The 9,380-nt window shown below is 45.5% G+C and overlaps 1 protein-coding gene and 1 pseudogene across 1 annotated transcript in view; both read left to right on the top strand.

Annotated features, from left to right (window-relative positions):
- LOC110339003 overlaps window positions 1-2,677 on the top strand; it is a 65,012-nt pseudogene extending 62,335 nt beyond the window's left edge.
- Window positions 2,343-9,380, top strand: part of Kcnb2 (potassium voltage-gated channel subfamily B member 2) — a 419,439-nt gene continuing 412,401 nt past the window's right edge. Inside the window, exon 1 of the mRNA XM_029533359.1 lies at window positions 2,343-2,990. The gene's annotated coding sequence lies outside the window, so the exon portion shown is untranslated. The remainder of the gene's footprint in view (window positions 2,991-9,380) is intronic.

The following is a 9,380-nucleotide window of genomic DNA, read 5'->3' as shown; positions in this document are numbered from 1 at the left end:
GAGAGAGAGAGAGAGAGAGAGAGAGAGAGAGAGAGAGAGAGAGAGAGAGAGAGAAGACTCAGTGACACAGCTGTGCAGGCTCACTGATGGCTTCAAGCTTGTTCTGGAGACACACTGTCTGCAGGAAAAAGTGTAAACTCTATGGAAAGGCTGGGGGCGAGGGAATGCACTTCCTGCAAGCTCCTGAACACTTAGAGCTGGCGCTTGGGTCCAGACCAGGATAATGATAAAGGTTTTAGAATCCAGGCATTCTGTTCTTGGTGCTCACACTTCAGAAGTCTCAGGGAGAGGAAAGAGAAGCCAAGGCAAGTTTCTTAATGGAGAGTGATGGACTTAGAAGAACCAGTTTCCAGAGTGAACATCCAGCGATGTCTGACAGCACAAAAAGATCACTCGCACAGGAGAGACAGGATTTCAGCACAGTGAAACTGGAAAGGGTGTGCCAGCCATCCCCTGTTCATAGGACTACGTGAGATATGTTTGAAACACAGTAGGTAGACAGTCTTAGCCATAAGTCATGTTGGGGGGGGGGTCCCAACTTTGAATATATTTTCATGCCCTGAATTCTGTTCGAAAAAGTGTTTTAAGTTATGTGTTTTCCTGAAAGACACTCAACTGTTTTGGCTGCGTAATTTTCCACCTATCAAGGTGTACCTGAGTCAGGAACCTGCAGATCCCAGGAATTTTGTTCAAGTTTACTGTCTTTATTACACTCCAAAGTAGGGAAGGGGCCTGGGGTATCCAGCTTATGGCCCTCTTTTTAAGGGAGAATTTTGCATAAAATTCCAGACCACTAAAGCACGCAAACCAGGTTTATTTTTAATTTAATTTTGTTTTCAATTTATTTTTCAAACACCATATTCCATTCCCTGCCCCCATCCACCTTCAGACTGTTCCACATCCCACACCTCCTCCCCACCTTACCCCCTCTCCACTTGGATGCCCCCACACTCCAACACACCTGACTTCTAAACTCCCTGGGGCCTCCAGTCTCTTGAGGGTTAGGTGCATCATCTCTGAATGAACATAGACCTGGCAGTCCTCTAATGTATGTTTGTTGGGGGCCTCATATTAGTTGGTGTATGCTGTCTGTTTGGTGGTTCAGTGTTTGAGAGATCTCAAGGGTCCAGATTGAGACTGCTGGTCCTCCTACAGGATCGGATCGCCCTTCTCCTCAGCTTCTTTCAGCCTTCTCTAATTCAACAACAGGGGTCAGCTGCTTCTGTCCATTGATTGGGTGCAAATATCTACATCTGATTCTTTCAGCTGCTTGTTTGGTCTTTTGGAGGGCTGTCATGATAGATCCCTTTGTGTGAGGCGCTCCATAGCCTCAGTAATAGTGTCAGGCCTTGGGACCTCCCTTTGAGCTGGATGCCACTTTGGGCCTGTCACTGGACCTTATTTTCCTCAGGCTCCTCTCCATTTCCATCCCTGTAATTCTTTCAGACAGAAACAATTATGGGTCAGAGATATGACTGTGGGATGGCACCCCCCCCCTCATTTGATGTCCTGTCTTCCTGCTGGAGGTGGACTCTATATGTTCCCTCTCCCTACTGTGGGGCGGTTCATCTTTGAATCCTGGGAATCTCTCACTCCCAGGTCTCTGGTGGACTGTGTGTGTGTGTGGGGGGGGGGTGGCTGTCATAGCACCCCTGTGGGAAACAAGAGTCAAAGTGTCTAAAGAGACCTACCCAGCTTTAGCCTCAGATACAGAAAGGCCAGTGACTCCTGGATAGAAGTGAAGTCAGATTCCACCTGGGCTCCTTTTTATCCGAGAAACTTCTTTTGTGGGAAAATACTCCGTGGTCCATCCTCAGGAGCCATATGTCCTTGTCCCAGTTCCCCATGGTGGAACTGGTTGTGGCCGCTTAGGGGTCGGGCAGCGGGAGAGCACAGCAGATGGAAGAGAAAGGCCAGGAAATCCAGGAAGCTGCGGAAGCATCTCGGCGGGCTTACCAGGGCTTCCCCGGCCGCGTGTGTTGGGTGGCCGCCGGCCTATGGACCCCTTGCCCAGTATGTCCGTGTGCAAGCCACCGAGAGAGACAGGTGGGTGTGGAGCGGCCGCAGGAGCCGAGGGAGGATCCGGCGAGGTGTGGGCGGCGCCCGACCGTCCGCGCCCGGGCCGCACCCCTGGGCACCGGGGGCGCTGTCGCCCGCCGAGCTCAGGCGCCGGGAGGCCGAGCCTGGCGTTTCCCAGGAGGTGCCGGGCCAGCGGTGCATCCCCGCCGCCCACCCCCGAGAGGCGCGATTGCCTGGGAGCCCGCGGGAGGAGGAGAAACGGAGAGGCGCTGGCGGCCGCTCTGCCTGCGGGTGCGCGGAGCGCGGAAGGCGGAGCGCGAGGCTTGGGTGGCCGCGGGCGTGTTGTGAGCGCCTGGTCGGAGCTACGGGGCGGGGGACCCGCGCCCGGAGCGCCCCGCCTGGCTTTTCCCGCGGAGCCAGCGTCGCTGCTGCACAGACACACACCCACCGAGCTCCACCGAGTGCCCCCGAGCACCCGCCGCCCCCGCTGGCCGCAGCCGCGCCTCGGGCAGCGGGATCCAGCGCCAAGTCCAGGGCTGGTGCGGCGCGCAGAGAACCTCTTGATTTTTTTTTTCCCCCTTCACTCCAGCCCTCTCTGGTCTGGGCGGCGGCGGCGGCGGCAGGGGGATGGGGGCTCCACGCGGGGAAAGGCGGGTGACGATCGAGGAAGATTATTGTTCTTTTTAAAGGATGCCTTCGCTACTTATCAATGCGGCTTCTGTGAACCTTCTTACTAGAGACTGCAAACCGGAGTGAGAGATGTAAAGAAGGAAGGAAAGCTGCCTGGAGCTCCAGCCAGCCGGGCAGACCCTCCTCTCTGTGGAGGGGAGGGGGATTTTCTACGACACATCATTGGCAAAAGGGACCTTTGCAGGAGAGGAATCCTCTGAGGGAGCAGGGAATCCCACAGCCCCCCTGTGGCACAGGAGCCAGAGCTGCTGGCTGAGCTGAGCTGGGTCCCTGGGAGCTAGGTAAGTGGCCCGGGCATTGCAGGTCCTCAAGAGGTCTTTAGAGATGCTTCACTGTGGCAGTCTAGTAAGACTTGAGTTGGTAAAGGAACTGGAAACTGCCATATGGCGCCCAGTGGACTTACAAACAAAGCTGCCTGGCTTGTTAGCCCTGACAGATTATTAAAGAAATGCTTCTTCCTGGTGGGGGAGACACGCAAGTATGAGTCCCTGAAAAGCCTAACTTGACCAAAAAGATGAAACAGTTGTACATAAGAAAGGAGCCCCGGTTGCCCTCTCTTCCTAATCGCTTGATGGTAAATGCCACACTTGCATGCACACACTTGTCGGACTAGACTTAGGGAGTATGATAGCTCTTGTGTATGCACGGTCCTCAGAATACAGAGACGTACATGCATTTATTCCTCGGTGGTGAGCAGTCTTGGTTCCTCGGAACGAGCTAGAACAGGTCTCTAAGGAAAGCGCTCTGAGGCTTTTTCCAAGGCAATATATCAAGGAGACCTGGGGATAAAGTTGCCCTGAGTGGCACTGAAAGACACCACCGTCTGCCTCATCTTTTGTTCCCGAGACTTAAGAAACCTTTTCAAGATCGTACCTAGCCATCTATTACCTCAGATAGGGAGCGTTTGTTTGCATCCATTTATATAAAGAGCCAATGTGCATAAACATGACATTTATGTGACGTTTATGACCCCACAAGTGTTTTGACAGTAAAGAATAACGTAGGTAAGATTAATACTGGGACATTTTGCACAATATATGCACAGGCAGGCATCGGGGTGATTGCATGCAGGTTCAACACTCCATCTAATCAAGTCACACACTAATGTCAATATTTTAAATAGCACTTCACATTTCTAATTTTTTTCCTATTGATTGGTTGAGGTTTTGCTGACAATCTGATTTTTTTTCAAGCCCAACTTAAAAAAAGCAAACATTTTACTGTTATATTTTCAAATGTGTAGCATTGTGTAGGATAGACACCTCTGGATTATTCACCAGTGATAGCACATGTCATAGACTTAGCAAATATTCAATTTTGGTCAAATGTCTGAAGTCTTACCTGTCAGTGACTCCTGGGAAAGAATTTGTAAAGAGAGTAATATGTTAAAATTGTTCATATCATAAAGTTTTATCTATTTCACCCATTGGGTACTTGTGCAGGGTACATCTATAAATAAAAACTTGTCCCACACTTATCCTTTAATATGTGAGTAAAAGATTTAGAAATCTACACTAGAGAATTCTTGTGCTTAAACTAATCAGAACTTTAACAGGTCAGTAGTTTGGTCCTTACACTGTGCATGTAAGTGTGCATGTAAGTGTACATGTTTTAGTTTGGCTACTTCACGTGCTGTTTTCAGTGTGGGGCTTACTTGTGTAGCCATGAAGACTCCCTGAGAATATTGATCATCCAGTATGGAAATAAGTCACTTCTCCACTGAATGAGGAAGTCACCTCCAAGTGTTTATATACACCCTCAAAGTCCCCCCGCCCCCCATGGGCTGCTCCTTCATGGAGTACCTCTCGGTTCAGGGCCGTTGTTCATGATAAACAGGGTTCCCTCCAATATACTCTTCTTTCTTGAGCACTACTCAGATTTTTGGAGAAAGGGGTGAGCCACTTGGCAGTTCTCTTTGTGTTCTATCTCCTTCAACCTTCCCCTTCCTAGCTTAGTGTCCTCCACTAAGTGTCCCTCTTCCACACACCCCTACCCATGGACTCCAGGAAAGGACTTTGTGGCCTGCCACTTGGCACTTTTGGCTGCATACTTTGTCTCCATCCTCTTGTGCTCAACCCCCTTTCCTGAAGAGAATCAAGCTGTGACTCACTGTTTTCAGATCCACTTCACCCCTTATCCTACACTTAAGTTCTCCAAGTATGTACGTTTGTCTGCTGACTGGTCAGACAGACAGGAGGAAACTATCACCTCGTCAGTGCTTTTGACTTGGCTCTCAGAGCTTCCTTGCTGATGCCTGGGGTGTGTGTGTGTGGGGGGGGGGGGATGGGAACAAAGCCTGCTCTTCTAAGATGTTCAAGAATGAGATAGCTAGAAACATGCAGGATGTGGGTCCAATCCCATTTTTGGCAATATAAAGGCATATCTGATCCGATTTTTGGTAGACTATCTGAATGTTTAAAAATGTCTAAGTCTATGGAATACTGAAAAGTAGTTTGCTTCTTGAAAAACGCTGAGTGACTTTTTATTTTTACTCAATTTGTAGAGATCGCTGTGCCTGCATACATCTTATGAAAGTGGATCGCATGTCATATTACTGGCAATCCAGGAAACACACAACATACCTCATTCCATCCCAGTTCATGCCTTTTCTCTGATTAACTCCTTGAAACTTTGTCTTTTACCGACTAGTTACTAAGATAAAATTTAAATTAATGGGAAATTACTTCATGCTTATTCCAAGGTAGAAAGTGAAAGTTGAGATACTTTGTTTATTTCAGATTTCTGTTTACAGTTTCTTAGAGTCCCATGGTCACCAAGTAACATTTACACAAAAGCACAATGCTTGCTGGTTTCACAGGGCCGTCAGAGGCCTGCAAAGTAGGGATGGCTTATGTGTGGGAGTTTTGAAGTTATGAGTATTTTTTAAGGTAAGACTTTATGCTCATATTACTCCCAGAGTGATAAAATAATCTTTACAGAGCAGAGCAGCTTTGAGACTTTTTTAGTCATGGACCACAAGTACCTCCAGAGACTAGAGGAAATAAATACATATTTCCTCTCTTGCTTCATAGATATGTAGTGTTCCTAGCTCTTTATTGAGGTGTACTCTGTAAGAAAGCAAACCAATTGGGTCAGGAAGGGTCTTTCGGTCCATGTGAGCCAAGGCAGTACTGCAGCCTCTTTAACATGCCTTTCCCATAGGCTGAACTGTACCCGATTTTACTCTGCAATTTAATAACATAAAGATATGTAACTATCTTCTTTGTTAGTTGGTGTAATGCTTATTGAGTGTAAGAGGACGGCTGCATCAGAATGGAGCACAGCCCAGATGCATGGAAGACAGCCTCTGCCCCCAGCTTTTAAAACAGAAGGGGGAAAGACAAAAAAACAAACTCTTGCATTCTTAGCTGAGGAATGTTTCAGTTCAAAACCACAGAGTTCTTGCATGCAGAAACACATTTCACAGTTTCATACTTAATAAGTTAATCAAAACAAACGCATGATCAAGGTTATGAAAATTTGTCACAGGCTGTGAATTTAGGACTTCTCTGGAAACTCTATCATCAATAACACTAAAATTTTACTAAATGTTCCATTTTAGACTTACAGAGAACATCAGAATATTTTCATTATAAATAGGAATATTTATTTTGTCTTCTTTAAATGAATAAAATAATTATGATAGTCCACACTTAGTTGAGCCAGGTACTGTCTTAAACATATTGAAAATACTTTTTCAGTGTTACACTCTCCTGATGGAGAAGCCATGCCTAATGCCCTTTATATACAAACATAAAAACTAAAATTTACATGTTTTTCCTGCCTAAAGTCACACAGGAAGGAAATGGAGAAGTCTGTTTGAAGTCAGTATTTTGGGTTCAGGAACACTGTGACCCACTTTGATATTAGGGCATATTAAGAAGGGTGACCCTACATAGAACTAGGAAGTATGTTTTCATTTCTTGATTCTTTTGGAGCTGTGTATTCTCTCTAAGGATGGCATGGTTCTAAGAATAAAGGGGGGATTGGAAAGACCAAATTGAAGGGCATCTTTTTGTTGTCTTAATTCTAGAGAAACCCATCTCCCATCCCCCACCCCCAGTAAATTTTCACTGTGAATCTGACAGAAGAAAATAGCTTAGTTTTAGGTTGACTTTCAAATTGTGGTGGGGGTGGTCCTAAGAAGGCTAACATTGCTAGACAGTACTGTGCTTATGGTGGCTCTTGGAAGTTTGGGGCTAGGCGAGAGGTTCTGCCATAAAGCACTTCCCAGAATGCACATAGGATGCAGTGCACATAAGAGGCAGTGTGGTGATTCTGGCATGCCATCCTAGTGATGGAGAGGTCAGGCAGGAGGGTTCCTGTCCACACAGGCTAACTCACATAGCCTATCTCAAAAGAAGTGACCAGCCTTCCTGAGGAAAAACACCAAATCTGTCTTCTGGCTCCTGCATGTGCACTCTCACACCCATGATACACATACATTAACAAAATGGAAAGGTGCCCGACATGGTGACTTGAGTGGTAAGTTTCTCATAGCAGGCCAATTGCATGTCTAAGTTTTGTGAATTCTTTTTAATATAACATAATATTACAGGTATTTTAAGTTACATATTTATTCTTCAAAATTATTGTATTCAAAATATAAGACATTTATCAATATCCTCATCTTTAACTTTGCAAAATACATACCCTATATTTGATGGAAATTGAAGCATAGACCCCAAACAGATTCTGTCTAGTGCATTCTTAGAACGCCTGTTTCTGAACACCAGCTAATAACTGTAACTGCAATAGCACAAACTAATTCTTCTTTGAAATATTTGTCAAGAGAACTTAAATAATATTTGAGGCAAAGTTCTTTTTAAGTAGCCACTGCTTCTGTTTATGTAGAAAATGCCATCTGGCTTAAGTTTGAAGGATAAAATGATTAAATATTGTTTGCAAGATGCCATAGAATCAAATATTTGGATTCTTCTTCGTGATTGATTGACACTTCTGTTTTTCACACAGATGTGTCTCCTAGGCTGGGTGACACAGTACACAGAGTTGTCTTTTAGCTGACAGTTGGCTTGTAATATAAAAGTTCACTTTAAAACTTACATTTATCCATTAAAAAAAGTCTTAAGTGATGTTCAGGCCCTCGGACAAATTTAACAAAGCCTTTTAAATCAATAATATACTTGAAGGACAGTACTGCCAGTAATGAGATCCGTGACCATTTATTTAAATACTGTGTATTTACCTCTCTGTATGAGACATTTGGGGGATGCCAAGGTGGGTGCTCTGTTATCCTGGCCCACAAGGATAGGGGGTAGGTGCTGGAGAGAGCTGTGCACAAGGAGCTCTGAGTTTCTTAGATTGGTCTGGGCAGGGCATTGACTAAGTCACTCACAAGTCTATCCTGAGAGCAATGCCTTGAGGATTTGCATCTGCTATCTCATCCCAAGGGTTCTCCTGGGATTCTCCTCTGTGCTGAGTTCCTGGTGAGTGGATGGAAGGCATCATGCACTCTCAGACAGAAGCAGAGACGTAAATCCGCACAACATACCACATATGATCTTGCCGGGTGGCATGACAATTAGCTGAGTAGCTGCAGGACACAAGGATCCAGGGTAAGGAAATGCAATTTCTTTGAATTGCTCCATATAGTTAGAGCCATAGCTCTGTGTTCAGTAAGGAACTTGAACTTTCTTTGGCAGGATTCTGCAATGCTACTGGGGAATCAAATTTATGCATAACATGACGTGTCTGCACATATACTTTAATCCATTTGTAGCAGAAAATGCACATAAAAGGGACAAGATGTGTGGGGGAAACAGCAGGTCTGGTGGTGTGTTTGCTGAGCTCGAGGTGGACAGAAGATAGAATGAATGAGAACTGCTGAACGTTCCAGTGACTATTGGAGAGAAGTGGAAATAAAATAACATGGATAAGAAAGTTATGTTCTCTCTCTCGGACAGTGCGGACACTTGTATATTTCCTTTTTTGAACAGGAGTGAGATAAACATTCATTAACCGTGACAACTGTATGCTGTAAACAGATGTGGGTGGGCTACAGTAGTAAACCAGTTAGCCCAGACAGTGTTACATAAGGTGACACAGTTTTCCAATGTGGTGGACAACTCTTGGTGATGTTCCACAGGTAGTAGTCACGTTCCTCTGTAAAAGCAGAATTGGAATACACTGACATGGGCATTGTGAGTGGGGCTTTGCATATGGAGGTGTCGGGAGCTGCGTGAACACTTGGAGGACAGAAGACAGGGTTCCTGCACACATGGCCAAGTTTCTTGTGTTCTGGCTCCGGACAGTTTTACAGAACTACCAGCATAGGGACTGTATCTTGACCTTCAGAAGCACTTGTTGAGCCTGTCCCTTCCCATCAGAGGACGTTGCTGCAGTTCTAATGCATGACTGGCTGATTTGAAAGAGTGAAACTCTTAAGGTTTTTATTTTTTAAAACCCTTCTTATTAGTTTTAGAATTTTATACAATGTGTTTCAGTCATTGAAGTGCCTCCTCCCCCAATTCCTCCCAGGTCCACCCCCTTTCCTTACTCAGAAACTCAGTCTTCTGTGTTCTTCTTCAAACCATTAAATCTAGTTTGTGCTGTTTATATACTCTTGGGTGTATGGCCATCCACGCGCGGGTAGTTGACCCAACAGGTAGACATACTCTCTTTCTTTCTTTCTTTCTTTCTTTCTTTCTTTC

The sequence above is a fragment of the Mus pahari genome, chromosome 22, assembly GCF_900095145.1.
Source record: "Mus pahari chromosome 22, PAHARI_EIJ_v1.1, whole genome shotgun sequence".
NCBI lineage: Eukaryota > Metazoa > Chordata > Mammalia > Rodentia > Muridae > Mus > Mus pahari.
This window is presented reverse-complemented; position numbering and strand designations above follow the sequence as displayed.